The sequence below is a fragment of the Dermacentor albipictus genome, chromosome 5, assembly GCF_038994185.2.
Source record: "Dermacentor albipictus isolate Rhodes 1998 colony chromosome 5, USDA_Dalb.pri_finalv2, whole genome shotgun sequence".
NCBI lineage: Eukaryota > Metazoa > Arthropoda > Arachnida > Ixodida > Ixodidae > Dermacentor > Dermacentor albipictus.
The window spans coordinates 28569564-28588290 of NC_091825.1; positions in this window are offsets into that span (position 1 = coordinate 28569564).

The following is an 18727-nucleotide window of genomic DNA, read 5'->3' on the forward strand; positions in this document are numbered from 1 at the left end:
TCCCTAGGCCAAAAAGCAGCCAGTTTGTTTAACATGTTCGCTGTGGTAGTACTTTCTGAAGTCTTGATTTCTATGCAGGGTGACCCACTGGTGGGTCACTTGAGATATTACTCTGATGCGTGGTGAGCCACTAAAGAGTAACCAGGGAGTTTGAAACTTTGTTAAGGTGCAGACAGATGGCACCACAATGAGGTGGACTAGAAAGAATTTTTCCTTTTCATTGATTTCTAGCAAAGACGTCATGTGCACACTGCCGAAAAGCCCTGCACATACGCACAGTGGGGACAACTGCCGTGATGCACCGGTAATCCATGGTGCAGTGAACATGCTGAAATAAATGAGAAGATATGAAGAAATACAAGCGAATATAAGAGTTGTCACAGTGCATAGCATGGGTGCACAAGAGCACATGCACGCGCAAGTGATTTTTGCGCAAATGGCCCAGAAATGAATTGGGCACATCTATAGCATTTCATAAGCGCTTCACAAATGTGTCACCTCACAGATTCCAAAATGCGTGCTGGGTCTCCATCATTTTTGTTCTGTTTTTGTATCTTTACTGAACAGCTGTCAACTCTGTAATTACACTATGGAGCCAGCATTCCTCGATAATGCAACAATTAAGTTACCTTTAATGTGACCAATTCAAAATGCATGCCAAGGGGAGCGTGGCTTTGGAAATGAAGCAGATATTATTCTTGTCACTGAAACCTGATGTTGGAGTCTTTTACCAGATGCCACTGATGCATATGCCCACACTACTATTGCCATGCTGGTAAAATCAAAGACCATTCGTCACTTCCTGGGATAATGCACATTGTGAGAGGGTCACTGTATGGCCTTGAACCACAGCACCGGGCTGACTGGCATGTGCTTGTGTTCTGTGTGATTACCACGTGACCAAAAAGTCCGAAGCTGTGCCTTGCTTTGCGCGCATTTTGAAGTGTTCGCGTGAGAGCAGATGTGCAGTAAACCCCCATTAACTCGAAGTTGTAAAAGCCAGAAAAAAATTTGAGATAGGCGAAATCAGTTAAATAGAAGCTTCTGGGCCACGTGTAGAATACGTAAAACCTTTTCAAAGTAATGCTAGTAGTATTTCTGGCCATTTTCACTTGCATCGGCACCGAACACGTCGGCGTCTGCGCAACGGCATTACTGGCACTGTGGCAGGACAACATGCAGAGACAATGGATCCTAACGCAATATTTGAAGCAGTCATTTGAGCATAAGGTTTTCAGGCATCCGAAATGCTGACGCTGTGACTTTCTGCGTCACAATAAATTCCGGACAGTTTAGCTTAAAAAGCTGAAACTATGGGACAGCACAATTGTAGCACGTGTATGAAGCGAGCGTCAAGCCGCAATCTCGTGGCGGGCTCGCATGCTTTTGGGTGTGAACTGTGCGTGCCTGCCCCAAAGTACCCTTCATCTTGCCCACGGTCACAAATAGTATGCGGTGACCACATCGATGCATCACCAGGGCAATTTTTTTTTGCCTAGACTGGCTACACGAGTGTAGGAAGTCACCATTTTTTACAGCTTAAACTGCTAACCCAGGTAGCACAAAAGAGATGCATAATCTTTTTTAAGCATTTATCTGATATGATAACACTTTGAAGAAGACACGAGCAAGACAACTTTGTTGTTGAAACATTGTGTATGTCTGCTAATGTCCGGCTTACGTTTTTCAGACGTTTTAGAACAGCTCTTCAACACGTATTTGGAAACCTGGTCTTGAAGTAGGATTGGGAAAGACACAAATAATCCCTTTGCCAGGGCTCTTCATAGCCAGGGCTCTTAATACATTATCAAAAAGCTGGTCTAGAAGTAGTTTTGATAGGTTTACGATAATCTGAAGCTCGTTTTCGCGGTTTCTAAATGAGTCGAGACGTCGGCGTCTAGTGCTACTGAGCTCCTGGCGCAGTGCCAAGCACTGTTGCCTAATGCGGCCGACGCATCCTCGACCAGGTCACATGAAAAGGCACATGCCCACGAAAATGAATCCAGAATACCACCTGTGGTATGCAGATGTTTACAACCAAAATGGGAATGACATCCTGCTAAGAAATGGGCTTGTCTTGACAATTGGCCAGGCCAGGGCCTTTGTGTGAAGAGCGCATGAAATGAGAATATCACAAAGCAACACTTTCTTGAAAAAATAATACTTGTGCAAGGTTTGAGCAAAATATATGAGAAATGCGAAGTAAATAGAATTAAAAGCACATCAAGAATGACTAAATCTCCCAGAAACAATTCTTAATAGCTAGAAATTGATCAACAATGACTAGAAGATACGTAAACGAAATATGTAAGTGCACATACAATGGCAAACAGCAAGAACACAGAGTTTACTAAAGTTTTTTATTTCGCATAGTAAAGAGCACATACTATGAGATGAACAGACTAGAGTTATTTAAAAATTGATAGATCACACCAACTGGAAGAAGCAGAATGAAAATGCAAAATAGAATCTCATGGTAGCTGTCTCCAAGCAATGTCACCAACAATCTAGTAGCTTGAAAAGAACGCAAAAAGAAATAACTACACGTACCATCAAAAATAAGTCCTGTGGTAAAAACCAGACAATGGAAATATGTCAAAATTGAAAATGTTGCCTTTAGGATATATCAAGTATGTGTGAGAATTTAAGGAATCAAAGCTAAAAAACAACAATGAAGTGAAAGATCGTCTAGAATACTAAAGAAATCTGTGTAATAAGTGAGCACCACTGTAATGTACGATGAGACAGTAATGCTGCATAACTAGAATAATCTTAGTACTCTAGTACACGAGAAATGAATATGCAAGCCTCAAAATTAGAAACTTGTATAAACGTGGAAATGAACTGGAATGCACAGAACCTGTGTTTGAGTAACCAAGGGGAAAATATGAATCGGTTTATCTAAAAAGCATTGTACAAGAGGCCCATATGTACTACTCTCGCAAAAATAGGCACAAGGTCGCAATGAATCCTTTGCAAACCCATGTATACGTTAGTACGCTTTGCACACACCTCCAGTCTCCTAAAGTAAAAAAAGAAAGTGGCTCGCCATCTTGGCCCTGCAAAAGTGGATGTCCAGCGAAGCTCTTTAAAAACACCACTAGAACTGCTGAGGGGTGTATGCAATGCTTTATTGCTTTAGTGCAATGGTAGTACTGGTAATTTTGACGGCAAACCGCCACCAATAGCGGTGCTGCGACGACATTGAAATCAGGTGCTAGGCTGGTTATTCTATATATGAAAGGCTAGGGACGTCACTTCCCACGGTGCAAGCTGCCATCGCCGCAGCAGCTTGCGCAGCAGTAATCGCTACCAGGAAAGGTATGCAGGGAGCACCATGGTCATTGTTAGCAGCACTGTTACCAGGTACACCTTATCACCAATTATGTTGCTCGGATGCTTGTTCTGCACTTGTTTATTGAAATGTACGCTGTTCGGTATGTTGTATCCGTGAGTCCAAAGAATGCATGCACTGTGCGCTTCACTTTGCTGAAGCCTCTGGCTTACGGGGCTGTGAGCCATTGCTTCTAGCCCTTCACTGCCACTGCGATCGGCCCCACATATTTGCTAATGGACACAAAAAGTGTCGACCAACTAGGGTATAGGAGCTTTGCTGTAAAAAGCATTCTGAATGACAAAAAGCTTTCACACGTGTAGCCCTGAGCAAATCTTTTACCCATTCAGCCACACTTTCTCATCCAACAATATTTCGCACACATTCCAGGCACAGTTCCATTGCTGAACAGTTTGGGAGCGCACCACTTCGTATTCTATGGTTCCGCTGGCAATAGAACTGCTGTACATGCTGGTACTTGAAATGTTCTCAGTGTAGACACGCATGCTGCCCTGGACAGGTATGCCCAGGTATTTGCACTGATGCTACATGTTGCTGAAGCACACTCATATTTTGCACTATGCTGGTAGTTTCGAATGCAGATGCATTGGCTTCACCAGAACGACTTGCCTACATACCACCACTGGCACATGTATGCGCTCACTCTTCACTTGGTAGCACCGAACATCAAGTGTCCCCTCTCGGTGTGCTTGCCAGACAAGTGGGCAGGCCTCACACACTCAAATTTTCGCAGCTTGCAATGAACCATATAACAGCACACTTGACCAACAATGCGGAAGATATAGCACTAAATTTTATGACTGATGAAAGTGGCATGTACACAAAATAAGCAACTACAACCCTATCCAGATCATAAAAATAAACATATGCAATGCTAACTATAAATATGTATTGCGGAAATTGTTTTTAACAGGCTGTTCAATGAAATGGGCACATATGTAGATTCCACATTAAGTATATCGAGCATTGCAACTGAAATTAGCGACAGCTTATGTAATGAATATGTATATTGCGTTCACTCGCCCTTTGTGTGCTAGTAATCTGATTGCTTGACTTTCTTAAACAATTTGGAGGATGTCCTTTAAAGCAGACAAGGGAATATGCCCCAATGTATATCCACATATTCTCTCCTGCCCTTTCACCAGGGGCCACTGCACTGATGCCAGTGGACTGAATGAGAACAATCAGTTGGCACATTGCAGTGTAGCAAGAATTGAAGCCACTATTCACTTAAACTATTATCACGTTTTGTGCCACCTGTCAACTGCTTACTACCATACAAGACACCATGCTAAGTTACCAAGCATTAGTCCGATATTGCTGAATTTATTGACACACTTTCACCTTGTAATCACATTTTCTACTAAGACTCGTGCGATCGACAGCATGAAGGTCACTTCGCTCGCTGCTGCTGCCGCACTTGCTCGCACCAGCGTTTTGACAGCGAGTGTCCGAGCTCATCGAGTGTGGTGTGTTCATGTTTGCTTCTGCGCGCTGACACCATGCTTGTTAATTTAGTTACTAAGCGAATGTTTCCAAATTTATACAGTCAATAAATACACTGTCCTTAATTCATATAGCTGTCTACTAATTCGCTATTGCAATCGATGCTTCGCCTTTCGGGCAAAACTGCAACATTTTAAAGTTAAGTAAGGCAGAATGTTTAAGAGCAAGATATTGTCAATTCAGCTTCGATGAACTTCGGTTCCACCGACATGTCATCAGTGCTGAAGGCGTTCGGCCAGATCTCGAAAAGACAGCTGCTGTTGTGATGTTCTTGACACCTACAAACAAAAACTCAGTGTGACGTTCTCTTGGGTTCATGCACATATTACAGAATATTTGTGCAAAACATTTCAAAGATTGCCGAGCTTCTAACAAAACTAACAAGAGAAGACATACCTTTCATGTGGCAAAGCGAACAAGACGGCTTTGACGAATTAAGGAAAAGGCTGCAAACTTCTCCAATCCTTGCCCATTTTGATGAGGCAGCCGACACTGAAGTTCATACTGATGCGAGTAACGTTGGCCTCTGTGCCATACTAGTCAGTGGAAGAACGACCAGTAGAAAGTCATAGCTTATGACAGCTGTAAGCTCTCGAAAGCAGAGGCGAACTACTCGGCAACAGAGAAACAGTGTCTTGCAGCCATTTGAGTAATACGTAAGTTTCTACCCTACCTCCATGGTAGACCATTCAGAGCAGTCAGTGATCATTCGTTTTGCTGGCTAGCAAATCTCAAGGATCTATCAGGATGACTAGCAAGATGGAGCCTTAGGCTGCGAGAGTATGACATTACCGTTGTATACAGATCCAGGAGGAAACACACCGATGCCGAGTGCTTGTCATGCGCACCAGTCGCGACATCTCTGTAAAAAAAGACTTCCTTGGCATCGTTGACGCGTCACAAATCGCTCAACAACAAGATGACCCGGAATTGCTGCCAGTTATGCAGCGACTGGAAGGACTCGACGTTCAGCTCCCGCCTATTTTCTTTAGAGGGCTGTCCTCATTCTGTCTGCGAGGAAGTGTCCTTTAGAAGAGGAACTTCGAACACAGTGAGGAAAAGTTTTTACTTGTACGCACAGCTATGCGAGAATAAATTTGCATGCATGTCACGATTAACCGACATCTGGACACATGGATGTTAGCCGTACATTCACCGGGGTTCATCTAAAATATTACTGGCCTAAGTTAACATCAGTACAGCACTATGTCGAGACTTCTTGCGAATGTCAAAGGCACAAGACTCCATCTATAAAACCGGCAGACTTCCTCCAGCCAATAGAGCCACCGAAAGCCCCATTCCAACAAGTCGGTATGGACCACCTTGGACCCTTCCCAACAGCATCTTTATGCAAAAAGTGGATAGTTTTAGCCACAGACTACCTGAACCGTTACGCAGAAGCTGATTCCCTGTAGTACAGTGCAACTGCTGTCGAAGTTGCAAAATTCTTTGTCAACAATATCATATTCGGGCATGGTGCTCCCACCATCATCATTACTGATTGTGGAACAGCCTTTACTGCTGACCTAAGGCAATGCTTTATGCGAATGACTCGTACTGATCAAAGAACTACGACGTACCACCGCCAGACGGATGGTTTAGCTGAACTCCTTAACAGAACACTGGCTGACATGTTTTCAATGTATGTTGATGTTCAACATAGACTGTGGGATGAAATTTTCCCGTAATCACCTTTTCGTATAATATGGCCGTTCAAGAAAGAACACAAATCACACCGTTTGAGCTTGTATCACCCGAACAGTAACTACAACATTGGATGCTATGTTGCCGTTAGATAAGAAAACAATCCATCCAATCTAGATGATTTCTTACAAAGAGCCAAGGAAGCAAGACAGATGGCAAGGTGCGGAATAGGCTGCCAACAGCGCACCAACTACAGCCGGTACGACCAGCGACGTAGGGAAGCTCTTTATCAGCCCGTAGACGTGCGGATATGGACCCCAGTGCAACGCCATGGACTGCCCGAAAAGCTTTACGAAATACTCCATCATATAAGTGACGTCACTTACGAAGTGAAATTCGCTGGGCACGAGAGCCCAAGACGCCGCAACTCCACGGAAGTTGTACATGTCCGCATTAAAACCCTACCGCGAGAGGTCAAGGAAAACCACAGGAGCCTCTACTTTATCTCGCGCATCGTGCCGATGCATTAAGGAGGACCATATTGCCGTGAACTTGACCACATTCAAATAGCGCTCCCATCGCCCTTCATATTGGACACTGTGCCATAGTGTAGTTCAGTGCAGGGCCAGAAAAATGGGGGCCCTGGGCTAATGCGCGTGCAAGCCCCCTTTCCCTATACTGACACCCCAGCCCCCTGTCGCCTGCTACGCTACTGGAAATATGCTATGTTTCATTTTAATTCCACCAAATTAAAAAGAACGAAGTGCGATCAACGAGATTCTTATTATTGTTATTATTATAAGGAAAGCAACAAAACTTGCTTGAAACGCGTGCTGTTGTAAACACCATCACATATGTTCACTTTGTGATTAATCTGCATTCTGTTTTTAGCAAAAGCTAGGAAAGTTTAGTGCACTCAAGATGAACAAGAACGTAGAAAAGACAACACAGCTCAGATGTCGATCCTACTGAAGCTAGGCTTTGTTTGCATCACTAAGTTTAATCAGGTGAGGAGACGCATGGTTGTATCCAAAATATTCTTTATTAAAATTCAAGCATCAGACTGCAGTAATCGTTATACACGTTACTCTATAGATATGCAATAGATATATTCAATACTTAAGGCAATACAAACATCATAAGAATGCTCTAGAATACAGATGAAAATTACCAACTGTAATTACAAAACAGTATTTGAAAATATTTTCTTTAAAGGTAAGCAAGCAATGACGACACCAAATAAACGTGGCACTATCAAAAACAACAAAAATACAGTTCTTTATAAGAACGCTAAATATCACAACAAGAACAAGCAAGAGACGAAACACGAAGTTTTGCATATCTTAAATTACACTGCTCAGCGTTTCATTGGCAACGTGGAGGCTGGGAGGCGACACAACTAACTTATTGGAACTATTCATGTATAGCGCAAACAGTCGTATTTTAAAATGGCATCTTTCGCGCCTTTGCTTTAGCGAGATCAGAAATAGTCGGTTCAAAGGATACATCGTGGAGGAGGTCACTTTCAATGGACATGATAGCAAGCGAGTTCACCTTGTCGTCAAGGAGGCTCGAACGAAGGCAATTTTTTATCAGTGACAACTTGGAAAACGATTTTTCGGTCTCACAGTTAGCCACGGGTATGCTTAAATACATTCGCAAAGCAACAGAAAGGTTCGGAAACACATCAATAAGCTTTCTTTCGTGCAGCAACTTCATTATTTCCAGGGGACTCGTGTCCTGGCATATACAGAGTTGTGCAGAAAGTTCGCAAACTGAACGATTTCAGCGGGAAATGCTGGCTCCAAATCATTTTTGTAGGTTTTCGCCAACTTCTCAGCCTGCTGTGCCAGAGAGGCCTCGCTCCCAACTTCTGTCAGAAATTTTAAGAATCTGAACCTTTCGCAGAGTTCAGTGTAGGCAGCCTTTCGCACTCGCAAAGCAGAGCCTAGGCTGTCAAGTACAACATTGTAGGTCTCTACGATAAACTTTTTTCTACCTAGTAGCGCACTATCGCTTTTTCCGTCCGGGTGCTTACTCAGAACGATGCGTTTGCCCTCATCCTGATAACATTGATTGGTGCTTAGCGTGCATACTGTCTCTTCGAAGGTAAAGAGAGGTCGCAAAGAATTAACAAAGCCTTCTAGAGAGCTCAGCATGTCTACAGCAGTTGAAATGTCTAGGGCTGGTTTCTGAAGTGCTACGCTTGTTTTGTGAAGGCGCTCCAAGATTTCACTCCAGAAAATCGCCACGAATGCAGTCTCTCGTTTTGTCATTTTCTTGATGACAGAGTGCACTTCGTTTTTAGTGTCAACGATTTCAGCGGGAAATGCTGACTCCAAATCATTTTTGTAGGTTTTCACCAACTTCTCAGCCTGCTGTGCCAGAGAGGCCTTGCTCCCAACTTCTGTCAGCAATTTTAAGAATTCGAACCTTTCGCAGAGTTCAATGTAGGCAGCCTTCCGTTTTCTTCCTCGTTCTTTAATAAAGCTTCAAGGCAACACAAGACTGCACTGAAATTTTTCAGAATGACCTTACATGATTCAGCGTGTCTTGACCACCTCAGAAGTTTCAGAAAGGTCTCTTAGAAGTCCTTGAAAAGTCTCTCTGAGACTTTTCAAGGCAAGCTGTTGGCCAGTTCCGCCCATGTTGTTCAAAAGATATCTCCATCATTTAGGTGAGGCAGCAAAGAACACATACAGTCTCTGAATTATAGTGAAAAATTTGACTGCCTCAAGGCAACTGTCAACACTACATGCGCCAACTAATTTCAGAATGACCAGCGCACGGGACATAGATCGCCAATTCGTTCAGGTGTTTGATTTGAGCTTGCAGTCCTTTGTATTTTCCTGACACATTGTTCGCATTATCTTAAGCTTGGCCCTTACAATCATCAATTGAGATGCCATTGGTCGTCAAGAGGGACGTCACGGTATCGAAAAAATACAAGCTGGTATGCGCTTCAATGGGAACAAATCCAAGAAAGCGTTCGTACACTTTCCCATTTAAGTAGTATCATAAAACAAGTGACAGCTGATCAACGTGAGTAACATCTGCAGACGAATCAACAATTAAAGAGAAGTATTTTGCGCGTTTTACTTCGTCAACGAGAAGTTCCTTGGGAGCCGTTGTCATCATAAATGGTTTTTGACAGATACGATGGGTGACCTTTTCCTTTCTTCCCGTAGCGTTTGATGTGCTCCTCTAGAAAGGGATCAAACTTGGCAATGACCTCAAGCACTCCCAAATAATTACCATTTCTCGGTGAACCAAAAATCTCCTCACTGCCCCTAAACGCTAGGTTGCGCTCAGCTGGAAGCTTAACTACAACGACTACGCGCTTCAACACCTCTGTCCAGTAAGCGGTCTCAGTGACAAGATGCTTAACCAGCTCGTTGTCAATTTTGCTGCTCGAGTTAGAGCGGGCGAACCATGCTGCCACGTAGCTCCAGTGCTCGACGCTATTTTGTGCGCAAACCTTTTCTTCTGCTCTTTTCCAATCAGAAAAGCCGTGCGTGGTGAAAGCACTGGGGTTGCTTGAAATCGAAAATAGTTTACATGTGAAACAGTAAACGGAACCTTTTGACTCCGAGTACATTAACCAGTGTCGCTCGTACGCCTCCCCATTTACAGCCTTTGGCATGAAAAGATGAGGTGACATATAGCGTTTCTGAGTTTCGTATTGCCTTTCGGAAGAGGGAAAATTTTCGACCCGATTTTGAAAATACAATGGCCCTTTCTCAATGCATACACCCCGAAAGCTCTCAGTAATAACATCCGCCACTTAGCAGGGTCACTCGAAGAATCTCACACTGTACCTCTTGCTGCGGGGGTGTCTGTACTTCTCTGTTGCCGCAACGAGAAGCCGTCTCATTCGTCCTCTCGAGGCATACTGTGTGGCTGGGGACATGATTAAATAATCATGTCCCCATAATCAAAATCAAGCCTCATAATATCAATATCAAATATCAATATCATATCAATATCAAATAATCAAGCCTAATCAACAGGAAACAAGTTAGTCAGTTCTTGGAGTGTTGTTTCCTGGCACTCGTCAGTAGAAGGAGGCTCATCGGGGAGGTTTGGCACCTGTTGATCAGCACTAGTAGAAATCGGGCGTGGCGGACCGGACACCTGGAGCTCTGTGGCAGGGGCCCTGCCGAGTAGCATAGACGATGCTGACTCAGGAACAGGACAGGGCTCGGTTAGCGTCGGTTGCTCAGAAGTATGGACGCCCGAGGTTGGCACTGTTTTCACAGGATCCAGACAACCAAGATGAGTCAAACCTTGCTTCTTGCCAGGAAACCGTGGTGATGGAGTTGGCTAGTCCTCCACAGAAGCACAGTCGGTACTATTGGGAGTTTGACACGGACTCTAGGTAGAGCAATCATACTGCTCCGCGGAAGCTGCATTCAGTAGGTACTTTGTCATCTTTGGTAGCTTCTTTTCACGCTCTTCTCTTTCAAACTTCGTCTTTCGTTTAGACGCACCGCTTTGATGCTTCCGACTGAGCATTTTTTCGCATGAATAGATGCTAATTGTTCACCGGGCACTTCGTCAGACCGACGCGACCGCAGGTGCCCTACGGTGGCCGTCCCGATGATTGGGGCACGCTGCCTGGATGGTCCGTGGCTGGCCGAGAGTGGTGCGTCCCCCGGGAGCTCCTCAGCGGGCGGACTTATGCAAGCTTAACCGGCGGCTCGGGGCTGAATCGCAGCCCGCGATCAACTTCCTTTTATAGACGAGCGCCGCGTCTGTCTGCCACTAGTGCCAAAGCAGGCATTCACATACGCAGAGAGTTCCTTGTACAAATTCCCTCCTTCTCCGTACAAACTCACTCCTCCCGTTCCGGTCTATCTTCCTATTGGCTAGGAGCAATCGTCTGTTCTGGGAGCTTCCCGATTTTTCTTTCGCCCTGTCGACGCCGAGCGCCAGAACGAAGGGGAGAGGGCGACTCCTAGCGCGGCCGAAGTTACGCGCCCTCCGTCGCCTCTGAGTCTTCTACTTCTTTCTGGAAAATTTGGCGGCCATTCTGACCTACTTTTTCTGTCGAGCGCGCGCGAGGGTGCGCAGCCACTAGGCAGGAATGGGCCCTCAAGACAGGCCTTTGTGTCCAGCTCTCCGACTTCCCCCTTCACTTTTCCACAACCCTAGCCTGAACAGTAAACATTCCATGCCCCACAACACGCGGACAAAAGCACGTGTGGCGTCTTCTTTCCTTTCCTGCCTAGACTCTGCCATCAGACTCATCATCATCTGCTATCGGACTCATCCTCCCCCGGCCAAGTTACCATCACGGTAAAGAAAAGTCGAATGGGAGGCACTGCTGGGTACTGCAGCACATCCTTTCTATGAGTAGGACAGCGGCAGAACTATTTGAGAGGTGGAGGGTGGCTTGTTGGTGACGACGGGCAAGGGAGATTTAGGTCGATCCTCATCCCACATTACATGTTTTAGGTGTTTCCCCCTTGCCCCTCCTCTCCACACAGCGCTGGACAGACGGACTGACAGGAAACCACGAAAACTTTTCCAAGCAAATGCACATCGCTTCGTAAGAAAGAGGCGGGGGATTCCTGTTTTTGCAGCTCGACAAGCCCTCCCCAAATGATCAGGCTAAACGCATGCTGTTACATTAGGCGGGGGACCCCGTCTGCTCGTTCTGGTTTTCTCGCTTCATGCATGTCGCTTGAAGTTCCGTTGCCCATGGTTTCATATACTAAGCAGGTTAGAATAAATGGGCCCCCTTCTCCCCCGCTATTCTGAGAAGACCGAGGGGACGACGGCGGCGACAATTCTATTAGTTCCAGGAGCCCTGCCGCTCCTTGAATAGCTTCGGGGATAAACAAGTCCCGGCATGCTCAGCCATGCTGTTGCATGCTTCGGAACGCACATTTTTTCTAGACGTGACCAGTGCATGTATCTCAACACTTGTGCTGTGCTTGCGATTGTGCGTACCGCGAGTCTTCATTGTCCCAGAATGTGGAGTGCCATGCCAAAATATGCCTAATAAGTGCCTCAATAAGCTCACCTATCGTGTTATGTAGGCCTATAGCTGGAGGAGATTTTCGGTGGAGGTATTTAGGGGTAGGTGTAGCGCTGTCTTAAATGCTGTTAGGATCAATGCATCCAGGGTGGAGATTTCTCTGCCCTGGAGTTTAAGGTAGGGGAGCGTGAAGAGAAAGCGGCTGAGGACGAAGGCATGAATGAGACGACATAGGTCATGCTCCTTCATACCCCGGTGGTGTGCAGAAACTCGGCGGATTAGGTGGGATATCGACACCGCCGTCCGCTTGAGTTTGTGGATGGCGAGAGTGTTTTTCCCGTTATTTTGGATGTGGAGGCCCAGTACCCGTAGTGTGTGTACCTCAGGGATGTACCGGTTTTCCACTGTCACCGTTATAGGGGTGGTGGGGCAGTTTCGGGTTGTGGGGTGGAGTATGAGGAGCTCCGACTTCTCTGGAGAGCATAAGAGTCCGATACTCCGCTCATGTGTTTGGGTGAGGGTAGCTGCCGACTGCAGAATATTCTCTATGTCTCCATCACTGCCATGGGTGGTCCATAGAGTGATATCATCAGCACAGAGTGTGTGCCGAAGGTGAGGTATGGTTTGTAGTTTACGGGCAAGGGGAATGAGAGTGACATTGAAGAGAAAAGGGGAGAGGACCAGGGGCGTAGCCAGGGGGGGGGGGCTTATGGGGCTTCAGCCCCCCCCCCCCGAAATTTTTTCGTGCTGTCCATGCACCGCCGACCAAAGCGACCACCGGCGCCGGAAATCACTCTGGATTTTGTCTAGAATGTCTTTTTGACGCTCGAAAAGACATTTAACCGCGAAGATTGCAAACTCGGGCTGGATTTCGTGGCAACGCCCATACACCGGGAGTCACATAACGCCAAGCAGTCGCATCCGAGCACAAGGTTTCAAGGGCGCTTTGATGGTGAGTGGGCTCGCCGCGGCATCTCGCTGAGGCCACGGAATCTATGGAGCGCATGGATATCAATTGCAAAACTTTATGGGTATAAATCTCATAAGCTCCTAATGTGAAAGGTGTATTGACATTTCCAAAGTTGTGCTTTAGATTTTCAATTGCGGAACTTTGTGGGTTTAATGTTGTTATAAACATTTGACGCCAAAGGTCTATTGATTTTTCTAAAGTCTTACATCGGAACATACAACGAGACAAGCCAAATCAACACACTAGCAGACAAGTTGACAAAGCAGGCAGTGAGGTCCAATGAGACGAAGCATTGGGGTGGTTCATTTGTGCCGTCATGTCACATAAAAAAATATCAAATTTTTTTTAACCTACGCCAGAACATCCATGTCAAGACACTAAAGCCAGCCAAAGTAACTACGCTCTTATTAATTTTTTCTACTTTGACTTTTATTCGCGAGGACACATTGAGCCTCTTCAATTTTTTTTTTGTTCTCGCTACCCTACCCGCGGGCTGCCAGAGCCAGCCAGAGCGCATACGTTTTTCTCGTATGGCCCCGACCACCGTGCGGTGCACTTCGGTGCGCATTCGGTTTGCTCTGGCCGAGTGGATTTTCACCGGACAGAGTTTTGGACGCTTTCTGGCTAGCAGACGAGAAAAAAAAAACAATGGTCGCTCGCCGCCATCACTGTGGGGACTGGAAGGATTGCACCGATTTCCTTGAGCGGAACCTTTCCGGAAAGTCTTGTTTCGCCGCTCTAGGATACTGAGCAGTATGCGTATGGTTCTCAGTGGACCAAGCGTCTCATGTTTTCTTCGGTATTCCTTCCGTAGCCCCATTAGGTGCCCGAAGTAGGCATTAGATTCTGGCCAACATACTTTCCTATGCTTTTTTTTTCATTTCGGTGCCTCCGCCTCACAGGAAGGAAATACATTGTTGCGGCGCAGCGAATTGTCGCATGGTGAAAGTTCGATTTTGATACTTCTTTTGCGGAAAGTTGTGGGCGACGGGACGCTTCAGTTGCCGGATACGTTTATTATATTATTGCGAAAGCAATTATATGGACACTCCAAGCGCATTCCTGCCATCGCCCTCATGTTTCGTATAAAGTCCAAGGGTGATAACATCGTGACCACGCACTGCATGCTGTATGTGAGAGTGAAAGCGTAGGAGAGGAGGTTGAATAGGTGAGCCGACGATGGTGGCTCAGTCTTGTGTGTGCAAAGGAGAAAAGCGGGGAGCAAGCGCGCCGCCTTCCGTCGCGCGCAATACATCGGGTGGAGTGGATGGAATGGGGGCGGAATCTAGGATTCTGTGAATCTATGATTGTGCAACATGTTTATTTGCCTTGTTTGACGCATTATATACAGTTACTTCTTCTTACATACATAGACTCATTGGAGACTTATACGTATACTTAAATATCTTGTTGCGAGGTTTTGTGTATACATGCAGTGAACTTTGTTTCCAGTGACACTTTTTTGTCCTTTATCAAGCAGTATTTTCGCATTTGCATATCTCATTGTATCTTTGCATTTCTAATGTACGAGGGCGAGTCAAATGGAAGTGAGCCTACCCTAACCGCGCAATAATGGTTCGGTTCGTTATCTGCGAGGCATGCGCGTAGGAGAACGGCATGTCTCATTTACAAAAGTGACACGCAGGTGTGAAGATAAATGTTCTTTAATGCTCTCATACACTGGGTTGAATATGGTTGCGTCACATAATGAACACTTCAAAAGTTGAACAGCTCGGTGTCGCGAAGTTTTTGACAGCTGAAGGTGTTTCCAAAACAGAAATTAATCACCATATGACTGCCGTGTACGTTGAACACTGCATTTCATTGACCACTGTGAAGCGTTGGAGCAAACGGTTCAAAGGACGTTGCAAAGACATTCCAAGACCGGGCCAAAACCATCGTGCAATCGCCCCCCCCCCCCCCCCACGCACACACACAATTTTAAAGGTTCATGAGCTGCTGAAACAATAACGGAGGAAAAGCATCGATGAACTGGCAGACCGTCTGAACACCAGTCACGGTTCGGTTCACGCCATAATTCATGAGCTTCTCGGTAATGGGCTCTTTGGTGCGCAATGGATCCCCAAAATTTCTATCCACCGCGAGAAGACGGAGAAGTTTCGCGCTGCCTTGACTAATCTGATCGGTTATCACAATGAGCATGACGACTTCTTGTTTGCAACTGTGATCGGGGACGAACCTTGGTGCCACTACTACGAGCCTGAAACACGACGGCAAAGCTTGCAGTGGAAACATTCGAATTTACCACGCCCAAAGAACGTAAAGACCATCATTTCCGCTGGAAAGGTGTTGTTGACTTTTTTTTTTCAATCGACAGGGTCCATTACTGATAGAATTTGTTAAATCTTGAGAGGCTATCAATTGTTTCCGATATTGTGAAACGCCAGAACGGCAGCGTGTCGCAATCAAGAACGAACAACGTGGAAAATTGACGAATGGGGTCATCTTGTTCCACGACAATGCATGTCCCCACGTCGCTTATGTGGTTAATATAAAACTGGCAAAGTTCAAGTGGGAAACGCTGCAACATCCGCCATACAGGTCAGACCCGTCACCTTACGACTTTTACATTTTGGGGCAACCGAAAAAACAGCACAAGGGAACCAGATACAGACTTTTTGAAGCAGCAACCCAAGGAGTTTTATGAGAAGGGAATCACGCAACTCGTTAGTCAATAGGACAAATGTCTAAATTCTCATGAAGACTACTTTTAAATAAAGTACCCCGTTGTTGGCTCATTCATTTGACTTGCCCTCATATATCTTGCAGAACTCCTGCTTTTTATACGTGCTCTCTGTCGCGACTATAACTTCGGTGCAATTACTCACGATACACGACAAGGGACAGCTACTCCTGCGTAATACATTCGAACAAACGACAGCGTCATTGAGATTTTTCACTGGCCATTGCATATGTACAAGAATGTAAGCACGGTTCTTGAATGACAAAGTTTCATTAACATATTTGTCCTCAACTTGTTCAGTTCATTGCCTTTTAATTTTTCATATCAGCGGCATGCACTGCTTTCCTGGTTTCGAACTGATATAGTTCTAAAGTTCGTGTGATTTTTTCTTTACTTAATAAATAGACAAAAAACATGGAAGCATTGACGTCAGTTATGTTGGGCACAATTTTTGGCACATACGAGTATAATATTTTATGAAAAAATACATATTTTACTTGTATTTACAGTGCGTCGCTTTCAAGAATTCGTTTGCAGCATCTTTGGCAATGACAATGCAGTTATTATTCATGTATTTGATCCCTCGATAAATTGTTTAAGAGGAAGCTTTAGCTCGGGCCGAATCCGACGCGGCCTATTCAAATACTTGTAAAACGCAGAAACGCTTTTCTGAGATAATCCTGCTAATCGCTTTTATTGAAATTGGTTGCATTTGAGAGAGAAAGTTAAATCCTAGTGTCTGTTGGAAACAGAACTTCGATTTAGGGCCTGAAGTTTGTTTAAAATATTTTGGAAAATTCGAAAGTTTGAAAAAATAGAAGCACGACGTTTACAAACTAATAGCTACGCATGAAGAACAGATATTGTGGTTCTGTAAACGGCATTTCTTATAACAGTCAAAGCGGACAAGTTTGCTGTGTCAATTTGTATCTTACGTGAATTGGTTACGTTGTGTACAAGGGTTCTGCAAAAGCGGTATTTCCACAATACTAAATTTTTTTTAGATTTATGTGTAACATATCTATTTTGTCCGCTGTAGATGTACGATTAGATGCAATTCACAGAATTGTGATATCATTTTTCATTGTTGAGTCACGGAGTTTTAAAGTTGATAGTTTCGTTTTCTGAAAATTTTCAGTTTTGGCCAATTTTTAATGAATAATCGACCACCTAAATGAAGAATTCAAAGCCACTAGTCACTAGAATTAAACTTTTTCTTTTAAATGCAATAAACCTCCTCAAATTTGGTGAAGTGGTTGCAGGGAAAAACTAATTCCCCTTCTACATTTACTTAAATAGGAGCACCCGAGCTAAAGCTTCCTCTTAAGGAGGAGGCTGAGCTGCAACGTGCAGCTACATATATATATATATATATATATATATATATATATATATATATATATATATATATATTGGGCCAGTGGCGTAGCCCCCCCCCCCCCCCCCCCTCGAACAAAATTTCTGGCTACGCCACTCCAAGGAGTGACTTGGCTTTTTTGGCGAGAACTAAAAACTGCAAACTTGGCTTTCTCAGCAATAGTCTTTAACCTGTTATTGTGGATCCTGTTTGTTTTGTTTATTAGATCAGTGCCTAATTTATTAATTAACGACTCACGAGATTTATCAGAGGTACTTGTAGCGGTATTGTCTGCATATAATCTGTATCTATAGAAAAGTTTAGGCATTGTGGTAAATCGTTTGTGTATATTAAAAATAAATCTGGGCCCAGAGTAGAGTCATGAGGCACACCTATGTTAGAAATTTTCACGTTAGAAGCACCTGAGACATGAACTACCAGCGCTATGTGTTTTAGGTAGTCTTTTAGTAGAAGCAGAGGGGGCCCATGTATACCGATTGCACTAAGCTTGACTGCCATGAGTTTAAAGCCTTAGTAAGATCAATAAGAAGAGAGCCTGAACAGTTGCATTCATCAATAGCTAACTTTATTATGTCTGTTAGAGAAATTAGAGCAAGGTCAGTAGAAAGCCCAGGGCGGAATTCAAACTGGCACGGTGAAATAGCGCCAAAGTTTGTGAGGTATTTTGTCAGACGTCTAAAAATAAGCTTTTCAATTACTATGCTGAACAACGGAGGTTGCATCATGGACGTTCCGTCCATCGTACCACCTCTGGTGGCCGCAAAATAACGGAAATTAAATGTTGACATAGACATCAAATAAAGGACTAAAGATGGACATTCGCCGTGACACTTCCCACTTGTCACGTCAACACCAAGGATCTGTTCGAGATGTGCAAACTTCTGTTCGAGATCTTCTGGAACTTCTGGATCTGTTCGAGTGCGCAATCTGGGGGTGGGGGGGGGTTACGGGTAGAGATGGTTGTGTTACGGATCACAAGGACGAGCATTCCCATGCTGTGTTTCAAGTCTCGGCACGGAGGGAGATTGCTGTGAACGGATGAACGAATAAACGGGTACATTGAGCCCACTTTCAAGCTCATACCTTCTTTCTCTACCTAAAGTGCATTCAAGTTTACGGCACGCCTAGTGAAACCTCCCTCCAAGTATTTAGCTGGGCACTTTAGCTGGGCAGTATAGCTGGACAGT